General features: G+C 37.5%; 1 long non-coding RNA gene across 1 annotated transcript in view; it reads right to left on the minus strand.

Annotated features, from left to right (window-relative positions):
* The window catches only part of LOC311089400, a 58,615-nt gene that overhangs the window by 38,707 nt on the left and 137 nt on the right, over positions 1-19,771 (minus strand). The window contains exon 2 of the long non-coding RNA XR_014607686.1: positions 7,836-7,895. This is a non-coding gene — a long non-coding RNA (uncharacterized lncRNA). The remainder of the gene's footprint in view (positions 1-7,835; positions 7,896-19,771) is intronic.

Genomic DNA, 19,771 nt, shown 5'->3' on the forward strand with positions numbered 1-19,771 from the left:
TTGTAACTGGTAAGTGTCACTGGACGATAGTTGGGTAAGTAGCTCGTTATGGATCATCAGGTAAATAAAACACATGCTGGTGTCCAACGAGACCAGACAATGAGGGTGTGTAAGGTGATCGATTATCACCTCATCAAGACACACACATAAATGGGCTGGTGACTGTGACTGGAGATTGTGACAACTATATTAATTACAATAGTAATGTTTTTATTTTATTTTATTTTTTTTATTTAGTAATAATAATTAATATTTTTTAAACCATATTGATTTAAAATCACAAGATTTTGGCCAAATTGTGCACCCCTACATTAAGCACAGCAAACCTGGAATTTACATTACTTTTTTATCATCTCTCTAACATAAAAAACACCAACTGGCGTGAATTTGTAATCTCAGCAAAAGTGCCACTAAATTAATCAGATCATCTAAATAAATAAAAAAAAATCTAAATAAATCTTATGTTGAACATGTTTATAAGACTCAAGTGACTGACTCACTGAAAAATCCACATAATAAAATCCACTAATTTCTGATCAAATCCTTCCATGTTCGAATTACATAAACTCTACTGTACATTACACAACCCTGGTTTCACAGACAAGGTTTAAGCCTAGTCCCAGATTAAAATGCATGGTTGAGCTATTTTAACTGAAAAGAACTGCACTGACATATCTTAAAATATGTCAGAGCCATTGTTTTGTCTCAAGATGCACACGTTTTTTTTTCTAAGGCATGTTTATAAGGCCCTGTTTACACGAGAACGCTCGCGGGTGAAAACGTAAAAATATTTTATCAGATGTGCCTTTCGTTTAGACGGACAGCGTTTTTGGGGCTTAAAAACGCAAAAAAGTGAAACCACCCTCCAGAGTGGAAATCTTAAAAACGCTCCACCGTCGCGTTTCCGTCTAAACGGTAAAAACGCAAAAGTCTGCTAGACAGTGAAGGCACCAATCAGTGCTTCACATTGCCACCTAGCTGCCTGGAGTGCATACTACATTGAATTTCACACACTTTTGCATCACCGTATGCACGCAGATTTCCTCCCCATAACGCTCGTCTAAACGCAGAATAAAAAGTGATCACTTTTGCGTTTTCTCTTCAGATCGTTTCCGTGTAAACGTAGCCTAAAAGCTATACTTAAATGCCCTAATTGGACTAAAGCCTAATCCTGGCTTAATCTCAGCCCTGTCTGTGAAACCAGGCCTATATTTATAACATAGGTCAACAATTGTCTCGCAAATTTGTGTCTATTTTAAGACCTTCAAAGGAATCTTAGGTGTAACATCTCTGAGACAATGCTGATACTTAAATGAAAAATAAATGGGAACTCCATAAAATCTCCTTAGCTATGAAAAAAAGCATCCTTTCCACAATCAATTATTTATGTGATCAGAGACAGACATTATGTGAATGCTCATAAATCTTTCTTCACATGGCGGGAAAGCTTTTAATTAGATGTAGATGGGGTGTGGGATGAGTCAGTGAAGACCTGAAGGAAAAGTTAGAAGCAATGCGTGAGTGTGTGACACTATACCACATATTACAGTGATATCACAAGAGATCACTGTTCAGGACAAGAAATCCTTGAATTTCGGAATCAAAGAATCAGAGGGCAATTTATAACCACTATAAAGTTGGGGAACTGTCATGTTAAAACCACTATGACCAGAGGCAAGAATAGACTGACAGTGAAATGGCTCTGTGGCTTTTCTTTCCCATCACTGAGATTGCAGCCATTAGAATCCAGATAAACACATTTGGTTTTACCACCAACACACACACTCATGTTGCTTGGAGGAATAAAATGGTACAGCCTGCCTTGTGGCACAATGGATGCTTGATGGCTTTCTGTGTGTTTTTTTTTTTTTTTTTTTTTTTTCTGGCTTTTAGGTCCACACAGACATACTTTGACCCTATTTAGACGCCTTAATTTTTTAGATTTTTACTGCATTAAATAATAAAGTATCAAACAAAGTGTTATTTGCAAACACTTTTTTAAAAAAAAACTGCTTTTTGCAATGACTTTTATCCAGTTTGCATCAAGGTCAGTGCTGTGTAAGGCTTGAATCCACTTACCGTACCTGCTTTTCAGTAAATCCGTAAATATAAAGTCATCTAATTAATATTCATGAGCCAAGCTTATAATGTCTAACGATCCCCCATCGAATGTATTTTTGTAAAAAATAAAAAAAAATCATGAAAATGTACACTTTTCACTTTAAAATAGATGCCACTTGACATTTTATTATCTAATGCAATGGCATTTCATACTTTTTGGGGCGGATGTATGCAAACACAACCCTGCAAAACAAAAAAACGAATTGAACATTATTTTTAAATAAATATATGATTTTTCCCTGGTTTTCCCGTAATTATGAGCAGTCAAATTCAATTTGTATAACTGATGTAGGCCGTCCACTGTGAATGGTATAGCTGCATATAGGAGGCCCCATCTGTGCAAGCATCCTCATAACATCAAGATAACATAAGTGATCAAATGTGATACCACAATACATGGCCTGCCACATGAGAGCGAATGCAACGAGTAATGACACTGGCATCTATTACCTGATAAAGGCTGCCATTCTGCTCAGCCTCTGTAAAAGATCCAAACCCTCACCAGACATAAAAACAAACACAGCTGGCAGTTTATTATTTCACTGATAATAATCCTGCCTCCCCTGAATCATGCTTTGTTTGGTTTCTTTATATTATATTTGTCAGAAAATATATGTTTTCATATACTGTGAAAATAGAACTAAATTATTATGAAAGTTCAACAGACCACAATGCATTTTAATGAGCCAATTTTTGTTCACATAATCTAAATTATTACTGTCAATCTATACATATATATATATATATATATATTGATATTGATATTGAATTTATATATTTTGTAAATGCAAAAAGAAAATCTTCTCTCAGGTCAAGAGAGCAGGGGGGTGATGTTTATTAATACCAAAAGACACAGCACAAGGTATGTTAGGAGGGAACAGAATTCAAACAAAAGGGCAGGGTACACAGCAGGAGAACAGGCTGGTCGGGGATGAGGCAGCTCCAGATGCTAAGGCAACCATGGCAGCAGCTCAACATTTGGTGAAATAAACTGCAGAAGCACCAGACTGACTGTCAGGTCAGGAGAGTCAGCGACCAGGGAAAGACACAGGGAAAACTACATGTAGCACTGACCGACAAGGCCTGTAGACAAGCAAGACATGCTCGCACACAATGAATGCAACGAATCAGCAAAGACATAAGGGAAAGGAGCAATATAGCACAATATAGCACTTGACCACTGGGCTTGGGGGCTCCTGAACTACAATGGTTTTAGGACCTTGTGACTTGGGTCCTCCTGGACCAATGTCTTTGAGCCTTCCTGACTCGAGTCCTCCAGGACCACTGGACTTGGGACCATCAGAATCGGGTCCTCCGACACTGGACTCGGGGGCTCCTAACTTGGGCCCTCCTGGGCCAATGGTTTTGGGACCTCGTGATTCGGGTCTTTTTGGACCAATGGTTTTGGGACCTCTTCAGCTTCCAGGGGCACAATGCGGGATCAGCCACTTCTGATGTGACTGAAACTGACTCGACTGACACTAGGGTGACTAGAATTGACTCGGCTGACTCTGGGATGACTGGAACTATCTCGTCCGAGTCTGGGATGACTGCACTGCCTTGGCGGACACCAGGGTGACTGGAACTGACTCGGCTGACTCAAACTGATTCTGGAATGGCTGGAACTGACTTTACTGACTCATAGTACAGACTCTGGGATGATAGGAGCTGACTTGACTGGCTTGGGAGAACTAAAGCAAAATTAAGATTGGAACTTGACGAATAGAAATCAAGAGCAAAGCTATATGAAGATATATAACTATAAGGGAAACTAAATGTAGCACTGAGGCCAATACAAACAAAGACAGAGCCATGTGCTCAAGCCCAAGACAGACAAAGAAACATTAAACAAAGACAAAACAGACAAGACAGCCTGTGCCATCTAGAGTTTCATGACAGATCTTTGTCAAAACAGATAAGACAGCCTGTCCCATCTAGTTTCATGACATATCTTGTATATATTACAGTATATAGTGACGTGAAAGTGATTATGATATACAATTATGATATACAATTAATAAATATATCAAAAATATGTGATGATGACAGACTGTATTCCTTTAAGAGACTAAAAACCTTGACCTTGGTTGACTGAAGTATCAGGGAACACTTCTTTGAAAACATTGGAACGTTTTCCACAGCCATTTTCCCAAAACTCTTTGTCTTCTCCACTCGTTTTACACACACTTTGCCAAATGCATCTCACTGCTTTCCAAGTGAGAAATGTTAGCCATCAGATAAACTTATTTTTAGCAGTTTAGGTGGTATTCTTAGCCTCTTAGTTCCAGGTGTCCTTGCTGGCTAGGTGATGTCGGAGTCCCTGAGAGTGTTTGACAGGACTGTCAGATTTGCAGAGTCGATCAAGGGTTTTATCAGCACACACCAGATAGGACTCCTCTCGCCTCGAGCTGAAGTTCAAAGGCTTCAGCCATCAGGAAGTGCTCCATAATGCCACTCCATGGATAATGGCACAGCAATAAATCACAAACAGCTGAGAAATCATGCGCATCTAAACTCACACAATCGCCCAGGGGTGTTAATCCAGTTAAAGTCAAGAGGATAGTTGGGGGAGAAAACATCCACAGTTCCACATTCAGTTGTGCAATGGATATGATGAAAATGCTTTCAAGATTGTTGGACAGCAAACCAAGCAGGACAAATTAGGAAAAAAGGAGGTCACTTCTTATTGTTAATTTTGTAAGAAATCTATTGATTTTAATCACAGGACTGGAAGATGTCTAATTTTCATGTTTGAGGATCATGATATGGCATTTTGAAATGCTTTAATTAGATCTACTAAGGTTCAAGAATTAAGCTTTTTTTCTGAGGAAAAACACAAATCCCTTTAATCATTATTGATCCAATTCAGCTTTAGTTATCTGCCCTTCATTTGGACTCTGGTTAATACCGTATATACCCGAATATAAGACAAGGTTTTTGTCCTAAAAATAGGCTGAAAAATGGGGGAAAAACAGTAGAGGGCGCCAACACGATAGGTTAATCATAAAAAGAGAAATATGCTCGTTTTGGATGCATTCCGCGGACACTTGACGGAGCCCGTCAAAACTCAGTTGCGGAAAATGAACGGCGGTCTAGTGATCATACCGGGGGGGATGACAAGCCAGCTACAGGTATTGGATGTAGTCGTCAACAAGCCATTCAAGGATAATCTGCGCAAGAGGTACACTGAAGACACTGCTGAGATTACAAGTCACATCGATGTCACGTGTCCGGAAAATCACTGGCAGTGTGAATGAACCAAAATCAAACGAACCCGGGTCAAATCCCGGGTCACTTTATCCGTGTATTTTCCGGAATCTCTGTGTGAAAGGGGCTTGAGTGGCTCCTGTCAGGTGATCACTCACTAGCCCCTTTCACACAGCGCTTTGAACCCGGGAAATTGCCGGGAAATTGCCAGAACGCCTTCTGTGTGAACGCAAACACGACCCGGGATTTATGCCGGGATCGATGCCAGGTTGGGGACCTAGTAACATTGCCGTGTTCAATATATTCAGGGTCGTCTTATATTCGGATATATATACGGTAAGTGGGCTGTCATCAGCACAAGCCTCCTGTCAGACACACAACACCACTGTAATCTACAGATTAACGCTGATTCAACCTTCTCTTTATCCTCACAAATACACATAGGGAATCGAGAACCAGTACTCAAAACTGGTTATATGTTTTTACTGCAACCAAAATATGTCTTGTTAAAGTCCCCATACAAACAATATTGACAAATCTTGTTTTTTATGGAATATTGCAGTATTTGTTATGAAAGCTTTATCAGTGCACATATTTTTTTTCACATATTCACATATTCAATCAGGGAACTAAATCACTTTTGAACCACCCACCACGTTTTTTGAGCCATTGTGTAATTTGTCTACTAAAAGTCATTTGGCTCCTAAATATTTGATTTAGGATTTTTTCCTAGTCTAGAACCCTGTTTTATTTAGGAGTATGCTGTGTAGATTGAATGTTTTGAATGATGGAGCTGCCATGAAACACAGTAGTACAAAAGCAATAAATAGATATACATATCTCTCTGTTGTGTTATTCTCTCTGGTCGCACACAATAGCAAAAATACTGCAAAACCAGGCAGAATGAATGAATCTTATGAGTTGTGTCATTACTTTTATCATGTCCAACTCAACTCATGAACTGGTATGTATTATATGTACTTGAGGCTTGTGATTTGAACATTGAAAATAATGAAACCCGTGTACAATATTATTGACTTGGAGTGTTACCTATTTTTAGTAAAAGGACCAAAAACTGCATCATGGGTTTCTCAAACAAATCATTCAAAGTAATTATGGAATCACTACGTAGAAAAACAACCAAACTTCCTTACAAATCACATCCAGAAAAACACATAGACCTACAGAATCTGTCACCCATCCATCGCATTCCGCTATGCTATTACTGATTATCAGATGTTAATAAGTTAATATGTTAATCAGTTGCCATAAATCTTGTAGAAGTTTTGTGGAATCTGTGAAATATCCATCTCTGTCATCGACAGTTGTCTGCCTGTGGCATGACAGTTAATCATGTCTAATTCCAGTGAAGCTATACTTCTGGGACAGAGAGCCGGAAGAACATGAAACTTCAATCTTTAGCTTGTTCACTGCTGTCTCAGATGTGGGCAAAAACATCAGAAATGTCTGACATCCACCTGCATCGGTGGCATCAAGGAAAATATGGATTTGCAGCTCATCTGAGCCCCCTGAATTATTGCCTACTTGTCACAGTGTGGAAGAATTTTGGCTGTCATTTTGTGAATATGAAACTGTCAAATGGTCAGAAACAAACTTGATACAGTTTGTCTTTGTATTGATTTGTAAGGGGAACTACTTTCAGTGGAAGGATATTTTGGGGGTATGAGCCTTGAAAATTGTTGGATGCAACATTGTTCCTGTCAAGCACTGTGATTCTAATGGTTTGTGATTGTGTGGCTGTAATGGGTGAGCGCTAACTATACAACGACCTTAAAAAAAACATCACATGCCTCAGGACAAAACTTGCTAGGAGACCACTGCTAAATCTCTGTAAATGTCAAAAGCTGTAAAGGGCAGTATGGTGGGTTGTATGCCATAAGCACATTTAAAATGAGAACATTGATGCGAAATTCACATGCTGGTTGTGGGCCACCATTAGCTACCAACATTCTTGGTGGTTACCAATTTCTTCTTGAAAAAAAAAAAAATATATATATATATATATTATGGTTTGCAACCAATGATAAATGACCTAAATGAATGCATCAAAGAGTTCTTATGTCTCTTCAGAAGACTTAGATTAAACCACTTGATTCCTATGGATTTATTTTATGATCACTTTATGAACGAGTTGTGGGTGAATAGAATTCCAATGGAGGGACAGAAATATCTCAGACTTTCTTTAAAATATATGAATAACGAAAGTGTTATGGGTTTGGAACGACATGAGGGTGAGTAATTGATGACAGAATTTTCATTTTTGGGTGATCTACCCTTTATAGAAGTGCTCTGGCCCACTAGGGAAGCTAAATTAACGTAATGTATTGGATGTAGTGAATTTATTTTATAAATAAACCCATTGTAATTATTTTTTGAAGTTGTAAATAAAACAGATTATTGGCGTACGTTTTCAACTGACACCGTATTCAATAGAAAACAGAAAACATTTTATGCGTTTTGGTCATTCATTAACCCTGTATACTCACCGTGTTCATCAAGAGGTGTGTGCTTCATCCAGTTCTTCTACCATCAACACCATTCACTACCTGCAATGAAAAGAAACGCAAGTTATCCACCAGCATTATTTAACTCAGTAACTGTTTATCTGCCATTTGCTGTCCCATTCGTCCATCTGTTCAATAAACGATTGTTTGGATTGTTTCTATCTGTCGTTGAGTCTGGTTTAGCCAGAGAAAAAATAGTTTCTACACCAAACTTTTTTCAGTATAGGATAAATGCTTCTGCCACACAAACTTAGCAAAATCCGGGGACTATATAATGTGATAAAACGAATGCAAGAACATTAGTGAAATATTGATTGCAAAATTGGATCACAGTCAGTCCCATTGTTGTGACTAGACCTTGGACAATTAGATTTCCAATATAGGAGTTTTCCATTTTATATTTAGCTCTCCCTCCTACTCTGCTCATAAAGGATAAAATGAACACATTTATCCCAGTCTGCTAGCTTTCACATCATAGCTAAGCTCAAGATAGTTCCTAGTGAAGGGTAGGGTTTACAAAAAAACAAATTGTAAATCATAAAAACAATGCAAATGGTTTCCATTTCATTCCTGTGGTGGTCTTGAGCAAAAAAATCAATAAATATGTATTTATACTGTTGTCACTTGAAGTTGAAGTGTCTCAAGTAATTCATTGAAACAGTATTATGTTATTCTGTTGAAGACTAGTGCTATTTGTTTACTCTGCTAATGCTGTTGTGTTATGCCCCCAGGGGTTATCATTTCAACACAGCTGTTTTCTTAATAAAGAGATTCCATCTTACACTAATTGTTTTAGCTTTAATGGATGAGTGGAAAAGATAAAGAACGTTATGTTCACTTTTATATATCCACATGTTTAAACACCACACATATTGTTTTACAGACCTCTTTGTAGAGTCGCCTTCATTTTTCTCATGCAGCATGAACAAATGAACTCAGTGGATGTGAGTCCTTGTCTCAGAGTAACGAGCTGAGCACACAGGACTAATCTGTCCATGGCTCATTTTCTCCCTAATGAGATGAAGATCAAAGATGATAGAGGTTCCAAAACAAACAGCTGGCTCTATATCAACACAGAACCCAATCAATTTCCACATCCTGGGCCTAAAATGAAAACACTCAGATAAGCGATTTATTATAAAGAGAATCATAATTAGGAAAGGGGCGTCACAAATTCGGTGTGAACTTAGCTTGACGGCTTCGATTAAATCTTGGAAGATGACTATGAGGTCTGCCTCTGGTAGAATCAAACCTTTTTTCTTTTTTTTTTTTTCTTTTTTTGCGAGACTTTATGAAAACCCTTTGAAGAAAAGAGACAGCGTATGAAAATACTCTTGCCAAAATCAAAGAAAATTCTCTTAAGTTCATAAAACCCTTTAAAGAAAACATTCATTTATGATTTGGGGGATGGTTTTCCCAAAAGCAAGTAGTGAGGCCATCTACTCTTGAGTACTAGACGGGCTTTTCTTCAGTAAAGGCAGCTGTATTATGCATCTGAGATAGAGAACAGGTTGCATGTTACAAAGGTGATCCATGTGCTCTAAGGACCGGTGAAATCTGCTGGCTCTGTAGGCAATAGGCAGACGCCAGAATGTGACACTTTTTGTGAAAAATTGTGTTGCTGGCATTAAATCTAAGTATTCAAGTCCTAGTGACAAGTAGGTCACTATGACAACCGTATTGGCAAAACTATGCTGCACTGATTTAAAACATGTAAAAATAATAGAAGTATGTCCGAAATCAGTTTTTTCAGGTACCTTTGTGCGCAAACACTGCCTACAAAATCATTGCCTGATAAGGCAGCGAGACAATAAGTCAGCTGCCTAAGTTTTCGGACGCAGCCCCTGTGAATTTAAGCCCTTGTTTTCTCTGTTCAGTGTTAATGTTCATGTGCTATTTTGTTTTCCCGTCGATCTCCTGCGTGTTACGTATTGGATTTATTTATCAAATAATGTTTTTGTTGATCTCCTTTGTCATTAGCCGCTTTCCGACCGGAGGAACCTTTTCACAGTTCCTAGAACTATTGGCTAAAGTACCCGGATGTCGGCGTGTTCGCACCGCAGGAACTAGGAACGATTTTAGTTCTAGGAACTCCATTTGGAGGAACTAATTTAGGTCCTACTTCAGAGTAGGGTCTAAACCAGCACTATAGGAACTACCCGTGACGTTAGTGTTCGCTGATTGACCGAACGCACGCGGAACACCAGCACCCGCCATTTTTAAAACAGCTATAATGTAAACACACAGATTATAGCCTATATATTTACTCCATAAACTAACTATACAAACATGGAAAACAGTGATAGATGGGTCTCTAAACCTTTATGCTGAAGAGAAAATCCAACGCAACTTTGAGGGGACCAAGTCAAACATGATTATGTTTATCTGCCCAGCTAGCAACACTGGACATCAACCACACGGCATAGGCTAATAACCTTTTTTTCATATACTGTCTACTTTCTATAACAGTTCTATCTAATAACATATTAAACAGTACTGTTAGACAGATCGCCAGGGCCGTCCATAAGGGGGGATAAAGGGGAACGTTTTCTGGGGCCCAGCCGCTAGAGGGGGCCCATGCAGTCCAGCTATAATTATGTTCATCCTAAATATAAGCAAAAGTTACCATATTTTATTTTGAACCCAAATAGCACCATTAATTGTTGAAAGTGAGAAAAAAATGCATTTTATTTAATGTTGCTTGAGTAAAATGTAGCCTGTGTCATAATGAAACACCCCTTTCCTGAAAATGGTCTGAGTAAGCTATTTTTTGTTGTACTTAATATCGCGAGTGGGCGCGGGCACCGTGAGCGCTGAGCGAGCAGCAGGTACGAGTAGTGAGTTGTCGTCGAAAAAGATGGATAAAGCAAAAAAGCTGGTGGGGGCTAAAAATAGAAAAAGAAAGAGGGAAAAGTAGATGGCATGTCAATTGATGAGACAGCAGCTAAATAAGTGGATGAAAGGCAACAGGTAGGATTTAAAGTGTGACGTCCAGGCATGTAGATCCATCTGGCTATCGGGACTACCGGGAGATTCCCAGTGGGCCGACGTGCTTTTTGGGCCGATGCATCCCATACTTTTTTTCTTTTTTTGTCTTAACGGCCCATAAGACTGTACATTCGTTTTGTTTTGTTTTGCTTAATCGGCGGCGCTGGGTTAGTGCCGGTGTAATGCATTGGTCAAAAAAAGTCAGAGTTAGTTTTTTTTCTGAAACACTGGCCCATGAAACAAGTAGATCAGCGGCCCATTGGTTCTTTGGAACTATACGGTTATCCGGACCAGTGACGGGTAGGTTTAGGGGCGGGGTTAGGGGTAGGCCTTCGTATGGTCCAGATAATCGTATAGTACCGGTTCTTTTCTTGATGGTCACCGGGCTGGCCCAATCACATCTTTAATGTGAAGTATATGTCACGGTTCATGAGTGCGCTGCTTCCTGCTTGTCTCGTGCATTTGTTATTGTTGTCTGTGTGCCATGTGCGTGTGTGTGGGTGTCACGGGATCAATTATCAGTCAATCATCTCATCTGTAATCAGCTCGGCGCCAGCTGCCACTCATCTCCAGTTCCTTTAAAGACCCACTGAATTCTTCTCTCATTGTCAGATCGTTGGTCGATGTTTGTGCTGTGTTTCCTGTTTCCCGTGAGTTGGTTTCTTCCTGGAGTCCTGTGCTGTGTGTTCTTCGTGTCTGGATCCTGTCTTCACCTTCACGCCGTTTCACCGCCGGATTCATCGCGACCATCTAGTCCCTGCGCCACCCTGCTTCAGCCGTCTGACCCTCACCATCTGCCTGAGTCTGAACTTCTGTGTTTAAGTGTTTAATAAACATACATTCTTGAGATCGCCTGCATTTGCTTCCTTTTTCCAGTGCGTCATAACAGAATAGAAATATACTCTTTCAAGTATAGAAATTAGTACAAAACTAATTATGAAAGTTTCCTTTATTTTTCCTTTATTGTTTTACAATATATGGCTATTATATCATGGGATTAATATTATAACTGTTATCATGTAGTAGTGTAATGTAGACAGACAATGTAACTAAAAGAGGTTTTAATTTTTAATTTGCACACTGAATATGGGTTGGAGTTTTTAATTTTGAACTCTCAAAGTGCACCAGATTGATGAATTTAACATTAAAAAGCACAACATTTTCTTACGGCGGGTGCCCCCCAACCCCCCTACCCCCCTAGAGGTACAGAGATCCACTCACCACAGCTTTACCAAAAATCCTGTAAGAAACACTGGTATTGCTATGGCAATGCAGTTTATATATATATATATATATATATATATATATATATATATATATATATATATATATATATATATTTATTTATTTATTTATTTATTTGATTCATCACTGTGGAGTATAGTTCAATTGTATTAATAAATGACATTTTTTTACTTATTTCATCTATTAACTCTCACTCGTTCCTACTCACTCATTACATGGCACACTTATTTATTTATTTATTTGTTGTTGTTTTTTTTGTTTTGTTTTGTTTTGTCACTCAGTGACAGCAAAATTGTTGCTGCATACCCTTCTGACAGAAGTAGTTGCGCCCCTGAGTCTCTCTCAGTTAAATGTATGTGTTAATGTAGGAGAGAGAGAGAGAGCACACGCATGAAATGAGTAGCCTATAGCAGATTTGGGGAGGGCCCATTCACTGGACCTTTTCAGGGGCCCAGTCATTTCTGTGGGCGGGCCTGCAGATCGCTAACTAATAAACACAGAGAATGCGAGCATTGTTTGCTCTGGCGTTCTCAGCGCCGCCAAAATAAAGGTCTGTCGCGCCATCAAAATAAAAGTCACTGTGCTTGCGTCACTCTCTTTCCCCTCCTACCAGTTCCTATGGCCACCTGGCCAGTGCGAACGCAAACAGCAAAACCGAGTTTGGGGGAGAGTAGTTCTTAGAACTGTTTAGAAGTGGACAGTTCCTAGAACTAAGTTCCTGTAACTACTTGGTCGGAAAGCGGCTATTGTGCGCTTTACTACAGCCGCAACGTTACAATTTAATGCTGTTTTGTGATTTGTCCTCATAAAGCCAAGTCCTGACTTTTCTTTTCACCTGTGCTCAGAGCTGTCAAATAGATTTGACTCAGAGATCTACTGTGGCTGAAGTTACCTCAGGTTTCCTGCCTGACTCAAAAGGGCTAAAGGCAAACTGTATTATTGAAGAGAGTGCTGTTCTTTTCTCAGGTTAGCTCTGCAGTGGCCCATTTCTCATGGATCATTAAATATGAATCCCACCCCGTGAAAGTGTAAAGAGAGGAAAAGAGTCACACATCCTAAAATAGACAGACGGGGGAAAGAGGGTGAACATGATTTCACCAAGTACCACATGTTCCTGGATCAACATCTTTGTTGATCCTGGAACAACTTTCCAATCAACCAATCAGATTTGAGGGACAAGTTTACAGTTTATGTCAAGTATAGACTTAGAACCAGGATGAGGTGCTTCAACATCAGTGTTATTCACCAATCATATTCACCATAATCAAAAGTTATGGGTAGGGTTAGGTTTAGGGGTAGGGATAGGGTAAGGACTAAATTTTGGGACAGGAATGTTATTCCAGCATCAACAAAATATGTTGATCCAGGAACATGTCTTACTTGGCAAAATCACGGTGACCGGGAAAGAGAGAGAAAGAGAGAATAATCAAATGCCATATTCATCACATCTCTTGTTTAGTCTTATGAGATCTCCGGTCCGATTTTAAATCCAGTATACGCATCTGCATGTCTATAAAGTTTGGATCAGCTCCAGCACTGCAGGGTAACACCAGCTGTAGAGCTCTCTCACGGAACACCATTAACCAGGGCCAGATGCCTAGTGCTAAATATGTCAAATACATCACAATGTCATTGCCACAAGGTAACGCACTCCAGTCTGGACACACACACAGCTTAACTACACACCCACAAACCGCTAAACATGACACAGCAGCAGTCTAATTAACCTGAGAGTAGGCCTAACATGCCACCTGGACTCCTTCCATTAAACTGCACACACACAATCTCACACACAGATTTAATTACATAAAAAAAAGAAAAAAAGAAAACAGTATATTTTAAATTAAATATTACTTTTTTACTGCATTTATTTTTTTATCAAATAAATTACTAATATATATAAATTAACTTTTTAAAAACAACATAAAAAATCAAAACAATTTATATACCGGTACATAATAAATGTATAAAATGTGACCCTGGACCACAAAACCAGTCACATGGGTCATCTGAATAAATAAGTTTTCCATTTATTTATGGTTTGTTAGGATAGGACAATATTTGGCTGAGATACAACTGTTTGAAAATCTGGAATCTGAGGGTGCAAAAAAATCAAAACATTGAGAAAATCGCCGTTAAAGTTGTCCATTTATGTTCGCGATTGTGCTGCATTCACTCACAAAAATAAATGTTTTATATATTTACGATAGGAAATTAACTAAATATTTTCATGGAACATGATCTTTACTTAATATCCTAATGATTTTTGGCATAAAAGAAAAATCGATAATTTTGACCCATACAATGTATTGTTGGCTATTGCCACAAATATACCCGTGAGACTTATGACTGGTTTTGTGATCCAGGGATCACAGAATATCACATATTGTGATCACATATAATTAATATTATGTGGCAAAAATATATTAATTTATTAATTAATAATCAATTTTAATTATGTATTTTTTTGTAATCTATACTTTTTGTCATATAAATATTTATATTCAACATTTCTCTTACTTCGTCTACTCTATATCATCTTGTATTTTTTCGGAGATTGTCGCAATACATTCTGGGATTGCCTTAGGGTTACTTTAGAATTTAGAACTTAGAATTTCTACTTTAGTATTTGGCCAAAGGTATTAGAAGCTATCTCAAAGGGTAAATACCTGTTGGAAGGCCTTCGCATCGAGGATGTGCTTATGATGCCTTAAAATGCTGGCAGCTCACTAGCTTTTGGAACAGAATCTCTGGTTGGAAAATAGACCAGACGGCCTTTACATCGCACACACTCAGCTGGTCTATCTGTCTCCTCCTGCAGGGACTCAGATTAGTCAGCGTCAAAGAGGCTCCTTGCTCTGTGCTGCCAGATTAAATATATGCTAGAAACGGAGAGCCAATGATAGCTCTCAAAGTCACAGTTGGGCATAGGTTATGGAGCAAATGGATGCCATCCACTTTGCCAAGAATTTCTAGGCGACAATCATCCTCTTGTACTGAGTGGACGTGCCTGTGTGTAATGGCTCCTGCATTTGTACACAGCACCGTAATGCAAAGTCTTGTGGAAAAGTCCCATTTCTGATCACACTGATGCATTTGTCATGACGTGCCATGTTGAAAACAAAGGCTCAAATGCTTTTAAGATATTCCTTTACTCTGTAAGGTACTGTACCCACTCCTGATTGTCAAAGAATAGATAAACCATTTCAAACACTTCAACATTCACAGGATAAAAGCACAGACGGTGCTAATGTGAAAGTGCAACACTGCTGTAGTAGCTTAAAGGGAAGTGTGCACAGAAGAGTCCATTACTGAAAACAAGAGCAGCTTGCCCCTATTGTGAAATGGTGTTCCTCAAAAGTACCAGACATTACACTTTATTAACAATAAACCATTGCTAATGAGCTGAATTTTTGTTTGAGTTCTGTGATGGTTACAGTACAGAAACATCATGAAAAAGCACAGACGATACAAAAAACTTCTAGAACAAACTGCAAACTCACTAATTAAGTGTCGCAGCAACCTTGCTGACACTGTGAAAAATATGTAAATGTTCTTGTTTATTACGATGCATGGACTAGATTTGTAAAAATGCACAATGTTCCATAAGCACTAAGTTTTCAAAAAACTAATTCCGAGATAATTGAAGGGTGTATTATCCTTTTTTTCATTTTCATCTTTTTTTTTGTTTTTAATGTTGCTGTTTGAGCACGAAAAAGGTCTTTAAAGTTACGAAGGACAAAATCCTCTCCAAATGGAGTTATTCTCTATCAGTGAGCACTGTTTCTAAACTCCCTGAAACACCTCGATTGAAGTCTTGAGATTTCTTCCGGGAATGTACATACACAGCACAATATTCCTTATTTAAATAATTCCCGACCAAGGCATTCAAGGCACCATAAAAAAGGGGGACGAGGCCTGGTTGAGTTGCATAGATAGTGTTGAAACTCGTGGTTATGGTAAGGGCAGTGACATTTCGGAAACACACTCGAAGCGGTTGACCAATCACAACATACTGGTCCAGTCGACCAATCAGAAGGAGGGGCTTCCAAACCAAACAGAGCGTTACTGACAGAGTGGGAAGAGAGGTGCTGCAACAATGTAAAATATGTGAATGATAATGTGTTTTTTGAACAATCAACCATGAAATCCTATTCTAGTAGACCCCTAAAACAAAAATCAAGACTTTGTAAAATGTCCTCTTTAACCTTTCCCTATCTGACTAAGATGGTCTGTTCTCAAACCCAGTGAGCTGCCTGCATTTTGAGGCATCATACCTCTCACTGCAAAGCCAGAATGTTTTAGGTAATAGAGGCTATTGGCAACAGTAAATAGTCTTGTAAAAGGTCAGAACAAACGCATTACTGATCCCAAAGAACCAACACTGCTGGCAAAACTACTACAGCTGGGGTAGAGCCTCGACATCATTCTTTAAATAGAAACACTTTGGGTTCTTGTCTCAAATGCTTTACATCAGAGAGGTCCACGGTGACAAATTATAAAACTTTGATTCATAGTCACATGCAACAAGGTTAATGAGCTTTCACACATGCCACATCCACCCGCCAATCATCCAATTACAAGAGCTCTCTTGGCTTGGGCTCGGCGTGATGGCTCAATTGTGGGTTAGCAGGTGTCACGGCTGGGTATGATTATCACCACTGGTAAATATCGAAATGCCTATTTTGGTATATTCATAAATTGATTCTCATAGAGAATCAAATATGTTGTCACAAAATATAATATAACTATAGTTATAATGTAATATAATATAGTTATAGTATAACTATAAAATGTATTATATAATAATCTTCTTTAGTAATATAATATAATAATTTAATTTAGTTTAATATCTGTTTTAAATGAATGAATATTATATTATATTATCAAAAAAACTTTTTTACTTTTTATAATGAGAAATTTCATCAGCAGCAAATTGTGGTTTGCACCACACATGCCACAGAAGTGACTAAACACTAGGGGGCGATCGTGAGAAGTGAGTGTGAGATGAACCCAATGAACTAGGATCATAAACCAGGATTTCCACAACGCAAAACCCACAAATGTGACCCTGGATCACAAAACCAGTCACAAGTAGCACGGGTATATTTGTGGCAATAGCCAACAATACATTGGGTAAAAATTATCGATTTTTCTTTTATGCAAAAATCATTAGGATATTAAGTAAATATCATGTTCCATGAAGATATTTTGTAAATGTCCTACTGTAAATATATAAAACACTAATTTTTGTGAGTGAATGCAGCACAATCGAGAACATAAATGGACAACTTTAAAGGCGATTTTCTCAATGTTTAGATTTTTTTGCACCCTCAGATTCCAGATTTTCAAATAGTTGTAGGTTATATCAGCCAAATATTGTTCTATCCTAACAAACCATACATCAATGGAAAGCTTATTTATTCCGCTTTCAGATGATGTATAAATCTCAGAAAACTGAACCATGTAACTGGTTTTGTGGTCCAGGGTCACAAATTAGCAAAAACTGACTTATCAACCAATGCTCTTTGAGTTACCATGAAAACAACATATTCACAGAAACTCATACCAAAACTTCATCATGCCCCGTATATGCATACTTCTAGTTTTTCCGTAACCCAGCATATCTGCAGTCAGTTTTAATTCTTTCTGTAAACTCTGAGATTGCATAAAAACCTGGCAGATCGCTTGTCCACCCACTTGGTGCACAGTTTGGCTTATTCGTCCTGAAACACCCACAAGCCCATGCTCCTGTTCTAGCACCACAACTCCCACACAGCTCTCAGAAGAGTGCAGAATATCCCCTCATGCTCCGCTGAAAATTATTGGCTGCCATAATCCTTATCTTTTAATGCAAATAAAAGCAAAGCCAGATTATTTCAAGTGACTTACATTGACTTACATTTCACTTGTATAATTAAGTCTTGAAAACCCACACAAATTCCCCACACTTCATTTCTATATTTAGTAATCCTTAATGATATAAACGGAATAAAAAAAAAAAAAAAGAGTTTAAGACATAGTGTGCAACAATATGTTGCATAATAAAACCAATGCAATAATATGATTAAATAGAGTGCAGTGCTAATAACACAGACATCATTCTGTATTATTCTTGATATTTATCAGCAAGTATGCAGACTACCATTATCATTCCTTTCTTCTGTTGCATTTATATATATATATATATATATATATATATATATATATATATATATATATATATATATACTACCTATCCTATGCTAGGAAATAAGAGGGCAATATCTTGAATTGCTGCACTTTGTAAGATGAGAGTGATCTGATAGTGCCAGGAAAGGTAATTCATAGAACATCACAGAAAACAGCTCTTCAGCGAAGTACAAAGAGAGAGCGAATGTTACATCCCCCCTGCTGTCATTAGTTCTTTGAACCAGGGTTAAACATCATTGGCAACCAGATTCAAAGATGAGCCCAGCAGTGTCTCAGATGAAATGCTATGGTTTTACTATAAGGAACAAGAGAGATGATATAAATATGAGGACACTAAAGCATTGAGTTGATAAAGGGGCAAAATGTATTATGAGGGGGGTGCATATCACATTTTATTTTAATAATAATCTTGGGGTAATATATGTAAAATAAATAATAAAGTAATAAAAACAGCTATTTCTAGAAGATTGACATGTCTGGAGATTTCAACGCATGCGATTGTAAATGTTTTAATGATATGTCTTGAAAGTGCTAATCTTTTCTTTAGGTTTTAATCATACACAGTACAGCTCAAAAGTTTGGAAACATTACTATTTTTAATGTTTTTGAATGAAGCCTCTTATGCCCATCAAACCTGCATTTATTTGATAAAAAATGAAGGAAAAAAATAACTAATATTGTGAAATATCATTACAATTGAAAATAATGGTTTAATATATAATTTATTTCTGTGATGCAAAGCTGAATTTTCTTCAGCCATTACTCCAGTCTTATGTGATCCTTCAGAAATTATTCTAATATGCTGATTTGATTCTCAGTTATTATTAGTGTTGGAAACAGTTGTGCTGCTTAATTTTATTTTTATTTTTTGGAACCTGTGATACTTTTTTCAGGATTTATTGATGAATAAAAAGTTAAAAAGAACAGCATTTATTCAAAAAGTCTTTATCATCACTTTTTAATAATGTAACACATCCTTGCTAAATAAAAGTATTAATTTCTTTAAAAAAAAAAAAAGAAAGAAAACAATTACAGATCCCAAACTGTTTTGAACGGTATAGTGTATTGTTACAAAAGATTTCTATTTTAAATAAATTCTGTTCTTTTTTTTTTTTTACTGTTTCCAACATTGATAATAAATCAGCATATCCGAATGATTTCTGAAGAATGGAGTAATGGCTGATGAAAATTCAGCATTGCATCACAGAAATAAATTATATTTTAAAGTATATTCAAATAGAAAACCATTATTTTAAATTGAAATAATATTTCGCAATATTACTGTTTTTTCTGTATTTTAGATCAAATAAATGCCGGCTTGATGAGCACAAGAGATTTCTTTCAAAAACATTAAAAATAGTCTTCTTTTTTTTCTTTTTTTTTTACTTTTGACCAGTATATATATATTCATAAATAAATAAACCTTTCAGTCCAAGAGAAAACGAACCAGAACGCTCATTTTAGTACATTATTAGTCTACTAATTGAAGTTTA

This window comes from Abramis brama, assembly GCF_963993115.1.
Source record: "Abramis brama genome assembly, chromosome: 9".
Lineage (NCBI taxonomy): Eukaryota > Metazoa > Chordata > Actinopteri > Cypriniformes > Leuciscidae > Abramis > Abramis brama.